Raw genomic sequence first — 18,302 nt, 5'->3', positions numbered from 1 at the left:
CCTGTCACAGCACCCAGAAGGCTCCCGAGTAGAGGTCAGAGTGCCCTGAATTCCACTGTCTTAAATGCTAGCACCCAGATCCTGCTTTCTCGGGGTTCAGACAGTTTCCTCAGATGCTCTTTGTGATAAGTTTAGGAGTTATGGGGGGTCATGCTTCACTGACCAGAGCTCAGTTTGTCTGCTGTGACAAAGCCCCTCAGACAGCAGCTTCTCCCAGGCAACAGAACAGTAGATACCTCAGTCTGCAGAATAGAAGCCCACAGCCATGTTTCTCGGGATCGGCGCCTCCCTATTTGGCTTATAGACACCATCTTCTGTGTGCCCTCATATGCCCACCCCTCTGTGTGTCTATCTCGGTTTCCCTTCTCTAAGGACACATTGGGTTGGTGCACCCTGATAACATCATTTTGACTTAAAGGCCTGTCTCTAAATACACATTTCAAAGTTGAATCTGGGTATGTGAAAGTAGGTAGAGACCTAACTTAGCCCCTAAGTCTCCATTTATCACCCAGCCAGACATGTGATCAGGTGCCAGGCTGGGGCAGGGTCCACATGACAATACATTTATGAGCAGCGCCCAGGCTTCCTGCACGCTGGGTCCTCGGCTGTCCCTGGCAGACTATTCTCACATTACACAGATGCCGCCATGAGGGGAGGGTGGCTTAGCCATGAAAGAGGTGACGAGAGAAGGGTCATAGAGCCTGTTGCGTAGTCCTGGGTCCTGTTAGGACTACTGAGTCACTGGCATGAGGACCTGCTACATTCACTGCCCCTGACTGTCAGACAACCAAACAGGATGGAGCCAGACAGTACCCAAGACCTGCAGGTCCCAGGCAGAGGCTCCAGGCCTTCTGGAAACAAGGTCCCGTCTGGACTCCACAACTGCAAAGGTGTTTTATTTCCTGGAATTTTCAGATCAAAGGACATTGTTTTAAGACTCTGGGCTGCTATTCCCATTTCTGCGGGGAATCATAACAGGCAACAGTCAATTGCTATCAGTGCGGGTGGAAAACCAGAAAGAAAAGGGCTGTGTTTCCCACAGCAGCAAGACCCATCGGAAGACTGGGGGATGCCAGTCCCACAGCTCATGAGTTCTTTGAGATACACTTGGCCCCAGGAGAAGACACCCAATCCTGGAGTGAACTTCCAGCAGGACGTGGGTACCTTGGGCCCTCTGAGGCCATATGACAGAAGCTTCTCCCACCTGACATGAAGGTGCAGGCCTGTAATTTCAGAAACTGAGAGGCAGGAGGAATGCTGAGTCACACAGAAAAACCTTGCCTCAAAACAAGAGCAGAAAGGACACTCCAAATCCTCTTTGCTGGAATAGTAGGGGGCCATTTCTCCCCCTACATCAACCACAGAACCTGGGCAGTCTCTGTGTCTAGACCTTCCATCCATCATTGCTTCCTGCCGCCTTCTTTCTCAAAAACACTGGAACCACTGGATGGAATGTTCCAGAAGAAAGAGATACTTCACAGTCAGTTCCGCTCACCTTACTCCCCTTCTCCTTTAAGAGAGCTATGGGTTGCTTGGGTTTTATGTGTAAGTGTATAGGAAGGCCACCCACACATTAGGAAGTTGAAGTTGCCAGAAAACAAAATCCCCATACTTCAAATACCTCCATTCCTGGAGCTGAGGCTCCATCCGACCCCTGAAGGTTGGTCTTCTGCTGAAAGGCTGAGCTCACCAACATTGCTGAAAGAGCCTGGAGTCCCCTCCCATCCCTCAATGGGGAAGACCCCTCTCATCTCTCAGCAGGCTATGGCATTTCCCAAGCTCCAGATGGACAGCAGGGAGCTCATACTCCTGGGCCCCAAAGTTTCTCTCACCACAGTGGGAGTGCCAAGCCTCCAGACGTTTCTAGTCACGCTGCACTTCAGTGTGGATACATGCAAAAAAGAGTGAGCAGCCACTCACATACCATGGGCCATATGGGCCACTCAGGGCAAAAATATCTCCCAGGGACCTGGGACATGGCTCAGTGAGTCAAGTGTTTGCAAGAATGAGGACAGTGCTTTTAATCCTCAGAACACACATTGAAAAAAGCCAGGCATGATGGTGCTCTGTATTCCTAGGACTTCCTGGTCAGTCTGCTTAGCAAGCTCTGGGCCAATGAGAGACCCCGTCTAAAAAACAAGGTGGACCTGAAAAAGGTGGTCCTGTGGTCTACACACACACACACACACACACACACACACACACACACACTTTTAAAAAAAAACCCTCACCAAACCATATTCCAAAATAGATTGTAAATAGATAGAAAGACCAGCTATACAAAAAAGTCACACAAAGTTTTGCTTGTTTGTTTGTTTGGTTGGTTGGTTGGTTGGTTGGTTTTTTTGAGACAGGGTTTCTCTGTGTAACAGTCTAGCTGTCCTGGAACTAGCTCTGTAGACCAGGCTGGCTTCAAATTCACAGAGATCCACCTGCCTCTGCCTCCCAAGTTCTGGAATTAAAGGGGTGTGCCACCACTGCCTGGCACCACATGGAGTTTTGAAGAATATATGGTTGATATCTGTCTCCACCCCTGGGAGACAGGAGCTCCCCTGGAGCTGGAAATAACAACCTCTACCTCTCTGGTCACTGTGCCCATCTCCCAGCCATGTCTAGCACATAACCACAGTGGGGACCTTATTGCGTCCTGTTCTGGGAGTTCTAGTCCCCAGTGTCAGCAACAGAGAATGCTGACCACAGACAAGCCAGGGTCCCTGGGGGTGGCAAGCACAGGACTCTGCTGTGCTTCCAATGCTAGAAGAGCAGCGAGCCACCAGACTCCCCCACACTTCCCAAGAACACCACACAGAGTCAGGGTCTACTCTGGGGTCACCTGGTTCCAGGCCGAGCTGTGATGCCCAACAATAAGCACAATGACCTCTCTCTCTCTCTCTCTCTCTCTCTCTCTCTCTCTCTCTCTCTTCTCTCTCTTTCTCTCTTTCTCTCTCTCTCCTTATTTCCTGACAATAACAACAACAAGAAAGATGGGCAAGTATGTTAGGACAGTGATCAGGGAGTGCCATCTGGATGTCCAGACAGGACCTGTATTGACCAATGTCCTTGTGAAAAAGGGATCACGCACATGCATTCTGCCCTGTTACTATTCCCAGGCCTAGAAACACCACAAGAGGCTATCACTCCACCCTGGGCCAGGCCAGGTGTCTGTACCAGGAAGGAGTCAGCTATTAAGGCAGCAGAAGCTCATGGCTTTTAGCCCCAGCCATGGCCAGAGGAGCCTCACAGCCCCTCCCAGCCCTGCCATGGGAAGTTCTGACATTCCAGGAACTCTCTCTCCAACTTTACATGGATACTTTACAGCTCCCCGGCCCTCCCTGCTTGGCAGAGAGTCAGGAACGCCTCTCCCCTTCCTCCAGGGTGGGCCTTGAGGGTGGAGGAGGGGGCTTCAGCCCTCCATGCCTGTGCAAGCCTTCAACTCAGCACAGCAGCTTTACGACAGGGGTGATGGGCCTCCACGGTGCAAGAGGACTGCTAAAGATCAATATCCTGGAGAATTAAGAAGGAGATATTTCAGGAATCGTGCTTGCAAACAGTTGAAAAGCAAATGGTTTTAGTAATGACTTATTAAAAGGTTTCTTCCCAGACTGAGAGCCCCAGAGCATATAAAGCCCAAACCACTTAGTGCAATGAATTTAAGCTCTGAGGCAAGTTCCATACCTAAGTCTCCCCAAGGCTACGCGAACCCTGGTCCTTAACCGGAGGGGCCTGGTTTGCTTCTCAGTCTCTCAGAGGCTCTCTTCAAAATCTATTAGATTCTCACATCTCCCCTTCCTCACAAGAGCAGAACCCCAGAGCATTGGAGGGCTACACTGTAAACCTTGAGAAACCACACTTGGGCCTGAGTTGAAGCCTCTCTCTGTACCCTACCTAGTACCCTTGGCTAAGCGGGGATCAGAGTGGTGAGCTCTGAGGCCCCTCCACATCAGTCTCTCCTCAGCCTAAAATGCATCAAGCTTCTTCTGGCCACACATGGCAACCTGGTAAAATTCAGAAACCACCTAGGAGACATACTTTCACACATGTCTGCTTCCAGGGAGGTTTAATTGGGGAAGGGAAAGCCACCTGAGTGTGGGTGGCATGGTCCCACAGACAGCAGTACCTGACTGAATGAGAAAGGGAAAACAACGAAAGCAAGCTGAGCACTGGCACTCATCCTCTGCTTCCTCACTGTGGGTGCAGTGTGGTCTCAAACTCCCACCACCCCACCAAAGCCACTCCCTTCCCCACCATGGTAGACTATATCCTCACAGGAGCCAAAACAAATGCTTCCTTTGCTAAGTTGCTTGCACTGGGTATTTTGTCACAGCGATGAAAAAGAAAGGTCACTAATGTACCCGGAAACCCTACTTTAGATAGACCCAGGATGAGCGGAGGAGATCCTTGTTAAGTCTCCATAGCCCAGAAGAAACCACTGGATGAAGTGGGCAGGACTGCAATGACTTTCAATTTCTTGTCCTCAGCTTGAGACTCCCTCTATAGCACGGGGAAATCCTGAGTTCACATCCGTGCTGTTTTCACTGTGGTTTCACCGCGCTTAAGGAGAATGTAGTCAAGTCACCCCAAGCTAGGACCGAATAAAGATCACTGGGGTTGGGGGCTGGAAACACTGTGGTCACACTTTCAAGGGGTCTGATGACCCTGCAGTGGGATCAGCCTCAGCAGCTTACAAAGCTCTAGAATGGTACAAGAGTCTCACTCCTTGACAAGGGACAAGTATAGGAAGCTTTCCCTAAGGGGAGAGTCAAAGGGACAGCCCTGACACAAAGAATGCAGCCAGAGTTGGCCCCCAGGTCATCTAGGCCAGGCCCAACCACATATTGGGGCCCTGACCCCCCCCCCCACTACAGTGGAAACCTACCATAGCCCACGGAACCCTGGCAAGCAGTAGGTATGGGTAGGGTGACCCCACCTGAGCCAGACAGATAATCTAGAATTATGGGTAGGAAGTGCTGGTCTACCTAGGACACATTTTACAAGATACAGAAGGCACAGGCCAGTTCTCAGAGGGAGTGAGACTGAGCAGGCCATTATTTCTGGGCTTACACCCCAAAACAGAGACATTCATTTCAGTAGGCCAGTCTGCCAGAGGCCAGAGGAGGTCGGAAGACAAGAAGTGGGAGGTACAAGTGTAAGCAGCTCAGTGCTGACGCTGTGCCAGGGTAAACAGAGACAGTAACCGCTAACCTGCTTTCCTCATCTCCAACCGACTCTGATTCAGCCAGCAAGCCGGCCAGGACCACCCTGACCTGCCCTTCCACAATGACCTGCTTCCAGGGACACTGCCTAGCCCTGGCTACACCCACACCCAGCCCACAGCTCCTCCCCATGGCTGCCTCTTTCCGGCACCCATTCCCCAAATACAGGCCTATTTTTAAACCAGTAACATCCTTGGAAAACTAGAATAAGTGAGGCAGGAGGCAGACACCACCCTATCCCCAAGCCAGCTGCACCCCTTAGGGACTTCTGTGGCCAAGAGCCAACCTGCCCCATGGTGACCTTTCATTTTGCACCCAGACTGTTAAGATAAATCTTTCTGCCAAATGCCACCTGAGCCCCACCGCCACGTGTGAGCTTTACGCCAGCCACCTGCCCGAATTAGGCCCAAATGAATACACAGAAACTTGTATTAGGTTCAAAGCTTCTTGGCCAATGACTAGGACTTCTCATCTGCTAACTCAGTCTTAACTATCATAAACCTATATATTTTATAAGACTTATCTTATCGGACACCTTATCGGCGTACCTCCTTGCTGGGATCACATCTTGCCGCTGGAGCAGGAGCGGAGGGGAAAAAGGGGCCTTCCCGTTTCTCCTTGCTCAAATATGAGTCTCCTTGCTATGTCACTTCCTGCCTGGATCAGCACTTCTCTACTACATTTCCCAGAATCCTCTTTGCATCCTAGTTCCGTCTAACTTGCTGTCTCGTTGGCCAAACAGTATTTTATTTAACAATCAATCAGATAAACATACACAGAAGTACTTCCCCCATCACCAGACAGTTTGGCCCCCTCAGGTCTCCCAGCTGAGAACATGACATCTACCTCTGTGAGAAGGCTATGAGCCCCGTGAGCAAGTCTTTATTCACACAGGGCCAGGTATGGTGCCTGGACCGTGTATTTGTTCAAAACACATTGGACAACAATCTTGGGGACATATTTTGTAAGCATATCTTGGGGTCTCCTCTTGGGGATGTCTGTTAACCTCCCCAAGGACTAGCCCAGGGAGCCTACATGAGACACATGTGGACAGCATTCCACACTGACGCCTGAGCAGGCTTTGCCCAGGATGCTGGCCCTTAAAGTAACCCTGTAGGAGGACAGGGTGGTCACAGCAGGAAGTCTTCCTGGCAGAAGCACCCATTACCACATGTTCCTTGCTCTCTGGAAACCTCTAGAAAAGCATTCCATGATTATAATCTGTGTCATTGTAACCTGGGAAGAGAAAGAGCCTTACAAATGCTGGAGACAACCTGGAGACAGAGACAGCCTCACAGGTGGAGAACCTGGAGGAGCAGCAGGGAGGGCCTCACAGGTGGAGGACCTGTTGGGGGAAAGTCAGCCTGGAACTCGGGACTCTTCAGAAACAGAAGCTGAGCTGGAGGTCAAGGGTCATGGGAAAGAAGGACAACATATAGGATTCTTAGAGGGTCATGGGAAGGGAGTCCAGCTGGACTGAGCAGAGGGAGATGAGACACTGCCTGGCCAAGCCCTAGCTGTTTCCTGTGGAGCTCCAGAACAGTCCATGCTGGTCTCAGCGCCCACTTTGGACGGAGGAAGCCTGGTCTTCATCTCCGGCCTCACTCAGAGATGGCCACACGTGACGCTCCATGAGCTTTACTCATGGCAGGTAGATGTCTTCGTTGGGAAAGAACCATCAGGTGGACGCCTCATGCTTCCCACTCCTGGCAGCTGGGGAGGAAGGGGCATCCATCAGACCTGCCTGCGTCTGCTACTGCAGCCGAGAGAAGCTGAGACCTAAGAAGAGCAACAGTGAGGATACAGTTTGTGGTGCAAGCAACAGGTACAGTGGGAGCCAGGTTAGCATCGTAGTACACCAGGCTTTCTTTCCATGACTGTGCTTAGCCTTTATAGGCCCACACTTCCTAGTGTTCCCTCTGTATTACAGCTTTATGCTTTTTCTATGCTGTCTACTTTTCTTTTGGTCCTCCCAAAATTCACTGAAAGGGCACTGTCATTATTGTTTTAAATATATGTGTTTCATAACCTTCAATAGATTCTCTGTTCTTCTGCATGTATTCTGTTCTAAAATAAAACAACGTGAATGATTCCCCCTTTCCTATGTATTTTAAGATTCATTCATTTTTATTTTATGTGTACATTTTCTGCCTGCATGTATGTGTGTATACCACACACATGCCTTGTGCCGGCAGAGACCACAAGAGGGTGCTAGATCCCTTGAAATTAGGGTTACAATGGTTAAGAACTGCCATGTGGGTGCTGGGAACTGAACCCTGGTCCTCTGGACAAACAGCAAATGCTCTTAACCACTGACCTATCTCTCCAGCCTCACTATGTACGTATTTTTGATCAGTGAACACTAAAAATATTTTTGGTCAGTTTAGTTAAGCTGTTGTGATTTTTATCCTGCTAAGATGATTAGTCTTTGTTCCAGAAACATTGTCTGATATTCATTGATGATCCCCTGAGTCTCAGGCTTGATGGCTGCTGGTAGAACACCAATAGACAAGAAAAAGAAACCATGCCCCTTGTCATCAGAGAGTCTGGAAGGGAAAAGACAGACGTGACACATTCCATGGCAGGCAGGTGCTCTATGTATGGGAGTGCAAGGATGCCCCAGGATGCCTGTGATAGAGTGTACCTCTCCATCATGTGTGAGCTCTGGCTAGAACTCAGGATGAATGGTCAGTGTGGATGGAGAGACAAGAGTCCAGGCACCAGAGAACCCACACACTGGGTCAGCCTGGGGCATAGGATAGGAATACTCAGCCGCGGAGCAGGCTCTTCCTGATTCCTCCCAGGCAGGTGACTTTAGAGTTTGGACAAATCAAATAAAATTTATCCAAAGCTTCATTTTCCCACCTGGTATTTCACAAGACAAGGAGTTGCAGGAAATGTGGGGAACTCTCAGAATTATGAAATACACCCCCTCCCCAAGACACACCGGGCTAAACGCTTAATAAGGGTGGGCGGTACTCTGGAGAAGTGACCAGATCATGAAGGCTCTAGCTGTATCATCAATGAAGTGACCCTTTGATAAAGTCATAACTGAATGGACCCTTAGAGCACGGGGCTTGGCCGGAGGGAGTGGGCCACTAAGGGTGTGACTGTGAGGCATGTGTCTTGTCAGTAGGCTTTTCCTCGCCATCATTCTGCATCCTGGCTACCACAGTGTGAGCACTCCTTGTTCCTACCAAAATGCCATCCTGCCTCATCTCAGGCCTACAGCAATAGAGCACACTGGCCATGGACTAAAATCCTTGAAACCCAGAGCCACAAGTGACTAATGCATTGAGAAATTCAGATAGGCATGCTCCCAGCCTACTGGCCCCAGTCGCTTTCCTTCAGAGAATATTAACATTGCTTGCTTAGCACTCCCTTTGGACAAGGTAAACCAGCCCCAAGCCTTTAATGGCTGCCTATTTACTGCCCACAGCCCCTCTTGTAACTAGACAAGAGTGCCCACTTCAAACACACATGATTTTTGCTGGGACTGATAATCACAGTTCTCACTGCCTTGCCATGCTTCCGGTGAGCATGTGATTCAACCCAGCTGATCATAGACTCCATGTTTCTGGCCACAGTATTGAGCCAAGACTGGACACGTGAGTGAGCATGGCCAATCAAAGTCCTGCCCTTAAGGTTAGGTATGCAGCGGCTGGTGAGAGGTTATGTTTTCTCTATTGACAGAATGATGGCATGGGCCTGGGAAGCTTGAGGCTTTTGCAAGATGAGTTACCAGCAGGTAGGATCAGGGAAGAAGCGCAGGGCAGAAAGGGGGAAGATACTGTTGCACCAAGGTAGACTCCATAGCTTCCCATCCTAGGTACAAACATTCCCCAGGTCCAGCCTGCCCCACCTGAGCTAGCAGAACCCCCTGAGGCCTGAGCCACCCAAGACTTCCAGACAAAGCGCACTTTCTGTGGGAGCCCTGGTGAGCAGTGTGCCTTCTATCGGCCACATAGATGGAGACACAGAAATCAGGATCGATAGCGTCCGAACTTCGGACGCTAACAGGATCACACAGAAAATTTCATCCAGCAGCAGCCAGGCACTATATGTCTCCACATGCTGGGGACAGGAGATGGAAGCTGCAGGTCATTGATAAAATCGTAACGTCTCCCTGGGCTCTGGGCTTCAAACAAGCCCTCACCAACATGTCTGTCTTTGAACTGTTCATAAAAAGCTCTAATTAGTGTGACACTTCACACTATTTATTCACGCCCATCACGGAATTAGGAAGGCCTCAGATCTCCTTCAAACCAGCCACGGTACGGTGCTCTCAACCCGTCAGTCAGAATCAAAACGATACTGGGGCTCCGGGGAGCAAAGGACACCCCGGCATCCTGGCTGTTTGCCACCAAGAGCTGCTGTCACTGGTGAGAGGACGACTTGGGGGGAATGAGAAAGAGATGCTGCTTCCAGAAGGAATACATTTGTGCATGCGCTTTGATCCTGCAATGATTTTTATTTGTTTTAGCCACATCCTTTTTGCTGCCTCACTCAGCTAAAGGTGCTTTACATTATATGGAGCTAGGAAACACTTCTCCCCACCCCCATGCTCCCCCACCACCACCACCACACAGGCCATGGGCTTCAGTCTGCAGGAGATGTATAATCATGGCATGCTCCCATGTAACTGGAATAAATTGAGACAAATAAACTCAGAGGCACCACATGCATTTGGAATGCTCTTTGCTGTGGTCTCCCAGGGTGTTTTGCAGACAGCTATGTTTCAAGACAAACAAGCAGTGGCCGTGTTTAGCCATTCCAGCGTGGAGCTTGTGGGGAGCCTCAGGTTCATGGTTGCTGCTGACTGAATCTGGACAGGTCAGACTCAGGGTCACCTGCCCTCCTCTCCTGGCCTTTCTACAGCTCCCAGTCATCCAGGTTACACAGGGATTTATTTTAGATGCCACAGGCATCTCGGTGCCTCTGAGAACAGAAAGATGAGAAATGAAGACTGAATTTCACCATTAAGAGCCCAGAACTACGATATAAACCTAGCCAAATGACCTGGCCAGCTCCAAGAGAGAACTGTCTACCAGCCAGGCCCGTCTACACTCATGTTAAAGAAGATGCCTCAGCCCAGGAAAATCTGAAATGAACCTCTTGCTTTTCAAAACCTCTGTTCTCTGCCACTCCAGATCCTGTGACCTGCCATTTGCTCCAGACTCCAGGGCAGGCTGGCTTCACCTGCCCACTCAAGATGTCATTGTGTCCATTTCTGCATTTGGAAGATACTTGAGTCAACTCTCTGCTCTGACAAAGCGAGCCACAGCCACTAGGCTCAAGGCCAAGGAAGGGCCACTGGCATGGAGGTGAGCTTCTACAGCCCTATGATTATGAAGACACATATATCCACCCCCCTGCCCAACCCAGCAGGTGCCCCATAGCCTTTAACTCTGGATCATAAACTCTAAATATATTCATTCCTACATAGCATATATTTCTCCTTTTTAAGACAGTGTGACAGTACTTTGCTTCCCCTTTTTAAGACAGTATGACAGTACTTTGCTATGTAGTTAGGATGGCTTTGTAATCCCCGTACCTCAGCCTCTGAAGTATCTGGGACCACTGACATACACCACCAGGCCTGAATCATAGTGCCTATTTTCCTGTGATGCCCTTAGCCTCTTACAATGACCAATGAGCTGATCATGGCTTTTTGTCACATTCTTCAACAGTTTCCACAGTCTGATAGCCATTGGGTATTCCTCTCGGCTTTCAGGCTTCTCTCTTCCCCATTATAACATTAGCAGCACCCCACTTGCTGAGTGGAGGTCATCTCTTCCCTGTTGCACCCTTGTGTTGGGAAGGCCATCCCATGGAATGAGCTTCCATGGTTGAAGGGACCAGACCTGAACATATGTTCACTAGCCTTGAAAGAACTAAAGAGCAAAACATGGTATCCATGCCATTACTACAGCACTTCCAATGCTGTACACTGTGAAATGTGTTGCTCTCGGTGTTAATAAAAAGCTGATTGGGGGATAGCTAGGCAGAATTTTCAGGGCAGAGAGCATGCTGGGAAGAAGAAGGGTGGAGTTAGAGGAGTCACCTGCCAGAAACAGAAAGAGTCAGACACACAAAATGGGATAGAGGTAAAAGCCATGTGGTTGAACATAGATTAAAAATTAATTTAATTTGTAAGAGCTAGTTAGTGATAAGCCTGAGCTATCAGCCAAACATTTATAAATAACTTTAAGTCTCTGTGTCAGCTATTTGGAATCTGGCATGTGGGAAAGAAGTCTACCTACAACTTCCCCTCCCTCTGTCCTCTAGAGCCCAGTATCTGTTATATTGCATACCTGGTGCCCATGCCCAGGTTGATCTAGGATTCTCTCTCTCTCTCTCTCTCTCTCTCTCTCTCTCTCTCTCTCTCTCTCACACACACACACACACACACACACACACACACACACACACACACACTATCCATCCAAGAGCACCATGAGCACGGGATCCGCCCCCACAGTTAAAAGTTGTTTCATTGTCTTCCATTGTTTCCTGTGCATCTCTCTTGATATATATCTCAGATCTATTATGCTAATCTGCACTTCCTAGGAAAGCCATTCATTCCATCTTAGTTTTATGTTTTTAGCACACTGGCATACAGTTTCTGGCAGAAACTATATTGCTCACAAATGCTCAACTGGATCCCTACATTGACCCCACACCTTACCATACAGTTGAGTTCTAGCCAATAGGCAGGAGCAATACATATCCTGTCTTTGTCAAAACATAAGAGTTAGCTTGTGACCCTCCAAGTGTCTCTCTCCCAACTGTGTCACCCCAAATAGTAGAATTTCAGCCAATGTGGGTCCCTGCATGTCCACATGGAGTAGATTGTCCAGTCCTGCATGGAGCACACAGCATAGAAAGTGATAGAAGTGCCTACCTCCAGGTAAGTTCTGAGATTCCATGGTTGGTTCTGGCTCATTCCTAATATCAACTACTTCTGGCTCTTGCCTCAAAATAGCTTCTGCTCCTCAAAGAGGTAAAAACATTTCCCAACATGTCCTTCTGGAACTGTTCAGTCTGCCTTTCTTAGACTTTAGTCTGCTGGCATTTTTTATAGGTATGGAATGGTAGATGAATAGTACCTTTTAGGTAAATATGTGCCCCCATGGACAGATAATTGCCCAAAGTGCACTGTTAAGTCACCTTCCTTATTTGAAATCAACCACCCTTTAATGGAAAACTTGCCCCACCCTAAGGTACCCTCTTGTGGACCGTGCTTTTGTGATGGCTGCACTCATTGGACTAGAAGTGCTGAGAGGGTCAGCATGTCTAAAGGAGTTTTTGTCTGGTCACTCCATTACCCTGATGGACAGGAACCTTGTTCCAAGACAACATGTTCCAGAAGCTCTGGAAACCTTACAGTGAACATACACCTGTCAAGACTCACAGGCAACAAAGGCTTCCTGAGAAAGGCCAAAGGGGTGTACCAACCCCATCTGATGAGCAAAACTAGAGAGAAGATGAGCACTGGGGTGGAAAAGCCTCTACAACTTTGGCAAAAGCCCACCAGCATCAGCCGTGGAAATCTAAATCCAAGCCCAGGATCAAGACACAACACCCTTAGAGCCACAGCAGCACTGAGGCCATTGAGCTGGAAAACCTCAGCTCGGATCTTGATGCTGCCCAGGGTCTGACTGCAGTCCACCAAGGATGCTAGTCAGGGGAAGGGCAGATGCCACTTCAGTCACTTGTCCTGCAACAGTGGAAGTCCCAAGCCAGTGTCCGTCGCTGCATGGAGTGCTCCATTCTCCCAGATCAGGTACATCTTCTCTCTGAGGCCCTGGCTCTTCCCGCTGCAGTGGGAAAGCGGGAAAGCCCGTCGTGAAAGAAGTGACAGGAACAACAGAGCAGAAGGACTCAGTCTCCTAAAACACTAGCCTGGCGTAAAAAGTGTCATTGTATAAACAAGTCTGTATTCCTAATTACTCACACTGCATTTGTCCCCTCACTTTGACATTCAGTTGACTTCTGTTTCACTGTAGCAGACTAAAGAGTGTATAACTCCCACTAAAAATGAGAAAATAAATCAGGAAATGAGGCCATACTTCCCAAGGCTCTGCAAATACAGCCTTAAGGAGGCTTCATGATGCAGACCCAAGGCATTATGGGAGGGAACACAGTCTGGGTCTGAAGCAGGCGTCCCTGGGAGCCTCTGCCTACGCTCCCTCCCCCTTGAAATTCTGCAGCTTTATTCTTATTCCCACCAGCACCAGTGATGATGAAACAGCTTCAGAGAGGCCCCGATTCCCTTCATCCACCCACCCTTACCCCTGCAGCAGCACCTCCTGCCAGTGGTCCAGCTAGAATATTGTACAATCAGGACCCACCCAGTGCCTGATCGCTAAGTAGACATCCAGGACCCTGGACAGCTGACAAGACACACATAGCCAATCAATAATCTGTCTCTGCCATGTCCCACTGAGGACTAATACAGGAACTTTTCCAGCACCCTGGTCATCTGTCACCCCAGTATCCAAAAAAACCTCTAAAGATGAGGGCTGCTGCCAGCTTTTAAAGTGGGCTGTGATGAGACCCAAACTGCGTTTTAGAGATGGCTTTCTGGGAAAGGGCTTGGCCTACTTGAGGTCTTGGGAGGCAAGGCCTCTGGAAAGTGCCACAGTTGGTTGTCAGGAGGTTTAGATTCAAATCCCAGCTCTGATTGGCCAGCAGTGTGACCTTAGACAACCTATCCACCATCTCCCAATACCAGCTGTTTCTGACAAGGGCAGAAAATCCGCCTGCCAGGCATACGGTGTAACCAGGTGTGCCGTACCTGGAAGCCTAGTGTCGGTCAAAGGCAGCATCGCGTTAGTGTCAGCTTCCACTTGGTGGTGGATGCTCCCCACAGTCATGCTACTTGACGTCCGAGTGGTCCAAGGTATGGGGTATAGACAACAAGAAACCCCCGCTTTCCCCACTTCTCAGAACTCCAGCTCCCTTCCTGCTGACTCTGCAAAGAACACTTCAGCCCTGAGGACAGGGTGCTGGGCAAACTCTTCAGCAAGTCCTGACTCTGGGACAGACTAGCAGGTGGGCTAACTTCTCTGAAGTCAGTCCATGCTCTGACTTAGAGCCCAGGTGTAGTGCCCTGTCTATGATCCCCTTGCCCCGGGAGACGTCTGTAGTGCTCTGTAAACTGGCTTTCCTCAGGCCCTGGTAATCACAGACAGGTGACTGCACACTTCGTCAGCTAAAGCTGGAGACTCTGCAGCAGATCTTCATTAACCTCAGCCACAGGATGTGACCCAAATCAAGCACTCGGGACCTGAGGAGGTTGGCAGTGACAGGCCAGTGATGTGGCCAGAACCTGCATGCAGACCCAGCCAGGACTGGGGTCCCAAAGCCCAAAAGCAAGGTGTTGCAACTATGTCCCTCTGCCAGGGAAAGGAGCTACAGCAGGCCAACCTCAGGCCATGCTGCCAGGCCATGGGAGCACAGAGAAGTTTATGAATCAGGTCCAGGCCCCACCCCTCCCCCACCCCTCTGCGCACAGCTCTCACAGTCCTTCTGGCCTCCAGATGCACAGTCTGCAAGCTATTTCCCTTTTGTTATTTCAAGCTCGGGGCCTTGATCTTTTGCCACTTTGGAAGGAGCAGAGAAACAAAGAGATCTAGGGCTGTTGCTTAATAGTGATGCTAGCTTCACCCAGCCAGCCTTCATCTATTCCCTGTGCCCTCGCTACCCAGCTGAGCCTTTGAAGAGAGAAAGCAGGCACCCTGAGAGCTGCTCAGCAGCTCCCTCTCCTGTCCCCACAGACCGAGCTCAGCTAGGCTCACAGGGCTCACACAGAGAGGCCTAATGCTCCTCTAAACAGTGGCTGCTGCCAACAGGCTGAGACTTGGCTCCTGCCAAGCCCTCTGGTGTCCGCAACATGTCAGCACAGCAGCAGAGCAGCCTTCGTGCCCTGAGCAGCTGGGGCTGCAGGCCCTTGGCCACACTTCACTCATTCAAGCCCAAAGTGCAGAATCCCCTGCTGTGTGTCAGCCCACCACCCTCCTGCCATTTGCCTGAAGGCTTTGGGCTTGAATGCTTGGCTGGGTGCAGAGACTCACAACACATGTTTGCTAAATGATGGCGATCCCAGCTCTGCTACACCCAGCAAGCACCCTGAGCACCTGCTTTGTGCCAGATGGAGGACATCACCCCCACCTCCACTATAACTAGTGTTTGAAGAAAAAAAAAAAGCTGTGACAGAGACCCTGAGGGAGAAACAAAGAGAGTGTCCCACCCATCAGAGAACTAGTGGGAAGGGCAAGCTGGTGTCCATCCTGAGCATGAAGAAAGAGCGGAGTTTCTCCACGAAGAAAAGGGAAAGCCAGTCCGGGAGGAAAACAAAGCCTTGGGGTGCTGAGTTGGATTGTAAACTCCAGAGAGAGAGAGATGAAAATGCATCCAAGAGTAACGGGGACCCAGTAGAAGAGATCAGGACCCCAGAAGCCCTACAGGGTCCAGAGTAGGGTGTAGGCATAACACAAATGGCAAGAAACCAACGACACCAAATGCTAGGCTCTAATGCTGAGGGCATAGGACAGTGAGGGCAGCCTGACAGCTGTGGAAGACTTGGGGTTCAATGCCCCAGCTTCAGTGATGGCTAGAGAGTCCCTCCAGAAGATGTGCCAAAGTATCAGAGGTGGCATTGGGGAGGGGCTGTATTCAGGGTAATATAACTGCACCAGGGACAGGGTTGAGAAGGCAGATATAAAACTGCAAGGTTGAGCCACCAAGGGTCCAGGGAAGCAACCATATTTCAGAGCTGGGGAAGAAGTAGAAAGACCAGCCAAAGCCAGAAGAGGGTCCTGGGGAAATGCCACAGGAGGACAGGACGCGAGATGCACGGGCCCCCTCAGAAACACTTCCCAGCGTCTGTGCTGCACACCTGTTCCTTGCCTCACATGGTTCAGGTCCTAAGCCTGCATGTTAAGGTCTACAGTCACGCTTTTCCAGGTCCCTTTGGTCTATAGACGATGCTAACTCTCCAGATCAAGGAGATGGGGTCCCAGAATGGGGAGGTCTCTGTCAAGTTCCAACTCTGTCTGTAGCCAACAGAGACCACATTTTTCCTTAGTCTTACTCCCCATTGGATGTGGTAGCAGACGAGCACCTTCCAGAGAGTCAGTGCCAGTAGAAGCCGAAGACAGAAACGAATGTTTTTGCTATATAAGACGGCCCATCACATAAAGGCACTTACCTCCAAGCCTGGAAAGTTGAGCTCCATCCCTGGGCCCCACACGGTAGGAGGGAACCAGCTCCCTTAAGCTGTCCTTTATCTCTTCATATGCATCATGGAATGTGCATGCCCCTTACATGCACATCAATAAATATAATAACAATGTTTGTGCCCTGATTTAAAAAAACATGAGTGTGACCACGCCGGTAATCCTACTTCAGTAACAGCGTCTCCATTTTTACTGTAAACGTCACCACTCTCCACTCACCGCCGTTATCTCCACCGCCATCACCACCACGGCTGGGACTTCGACTTGACCTTCATCCCATAGTGCTTCTGGGGCACAGTGAAAGATTTAGGCGGCGAGGCCTTATGGGAAGAAGCCTGGCCTCAGTTTCCCCAAGTGATAATTAATTAAAAGAAGCAAAGCCTTACTTACCCCAAGAAAGACCTTCAAAGTCAGCTTCCTCCTGTGGTCCCCAACAGGCAGGCTCAGAGGGGGCAAGTCCACCAGGAGGGCAGAGCTGACTGCGGGATCCTCCGAGGTTCTGAAGGTGGGGTGGAATGCAGCTGCTTTGAGGAGTGCGGCTGGGACCAAAAAGGCCTAAAGCGGGTGGAGCCCCATCCCTACCACCAGGGACACAGTCATCCCTGGTGCCAAGCCAGGACTAGAAAGAGCGGACAGCAGAGAAGAAAAGAGGAGAGGAAGGCCTGGGCTGAGAGAGGTCCCATCCCAGGTGCAGGGACAGGAGGGCATCCGGGCACACCAGAGAGCTGGCACACCTCCAGGCGAATTGCTGAGTGGGAATGGGGTGTGTGCAGGGACCAGAGAGCTGACTTCCCATCCAGACTGTGTCTCTGATTCTCAGGACTTCTCTGACTCCCCAGGGCCTTTGGCTTCCTTGTTTTTAAAAGCAAGGCCAGAACTAGACAGACACTGCCATGGTACCTGCAGTTGTGTATGTAGGAAAGGGAGAGGTGCACACATGTGTGCCTTCATGTCTGGAGACGTGTGTGCACACCACTAGGGAGTGATTCAGTAGCTCACCGGAGTCCCAAAGCTGAGCACTGGACAAGCCCTAGTAGAACACTGGTACAATCCCAGTGCTTTCAGCTCGGTGCCCCAGTCACCATGGCCAGCAGGCTCCTAGGGACAGACGGAAGTGGGGCCTTCATAGAACACACCCATCCAGGATGGCAGGGCCTCACAAGATGGTGTCTGGCTTCTTCCAGCCCTCTGCAAGAGAAAGGCCCAAGGTCCTGTTCTAACGCCGTTGATATCTCAGGGACAGCTCCTGATAGGCCAAGGCTCTGAGCCTGAAGTTTGGTTGACAGATTCCTCCGTGTGAAAATAAATAGTGAACAAACCAACTCTGGGAGAAAAGGGCATCTGTGATTTGCCCCATACACGGAAAGGCTGGGGATGTGTGTGGATCTGTGTAAGTGAACACACACACAGAGAGAGAGGGAGAGAGAGAGAGAGAGAGAGAGAGAGAGAGAGAGAGAGAGAGAGAAGAGAGAGAGAGAGAGAGAGAGAGAGAGAGAGAGAGAGAGAGAGAGAGACCCTGCAGTGAGATCAGATCCAGAGATGTGTCTGACAGAAAGTCCCACCCTAATTAAAACAAGCTTCCTGCCTCTCTCATGGGGATTTGGATGACCCTGCAAGATTCCCGTAGTCCGTGTAGACTTGGTTCATTTTTAAGGAGCCAACCATTATCCCGTTAAGGGCTTGTTCATGCTTCCGTCTAAATGCCCCCAGTCCAGGGTGACCTTCAGTTCCCTTAAAACCACCGCAACCCTGCAGGGTTCTGAGGAAATGGCTTTGACTCATGCCAGGCCTCCCCGAAGCCCAGATAGGTCAAGAATTCTTTGTTGTTGAATCTCCCACCTTGTTT

The 18,302-nt window shown here is 50.1% G+C and overlaps 1 long non-coding RNA gene across 1 annotated transcript in view; it reads right to left on the bottom strand.

The window, feature by feature from the left end:
* Positions 1 to 17,892, bottom strand: part of LOC118238433 — an 81,326-nt gene extending 63,434 nt beyond the window's left edge. Inside the window, exon 1 of the long non-coding RNA XR_004768742.1 lies at positions 16,847 to 17,892. This is a non-coding gene — a long non-coding RNA (uncharacterized LOC118238433). The remainder of the gene's footprint in view (positions 1 to 16,846) is intronic.
* Between the last annotated feature and the right edge of the window lie 410 nt (positions 17,893 to 18,302).

Source organism: Cricetulus griseus, chromosome 2 (assembly GCF_003668045.3).
Source record: "Cricetulus griseus strain 17A/GY chromosome 2, alternate assembly CriGri-PICRH-1.0, whole genome shotgun sequence".
Lineage (NCBI taxonomy): Eukaryota > Metazoa > Chordata > Mammalia > Rodentia > Cricetidae > Cricetulus > Cricetulus griseus.
This window is presented reverse-complemented; position numbering and strand designations above follow the sequence as displayed.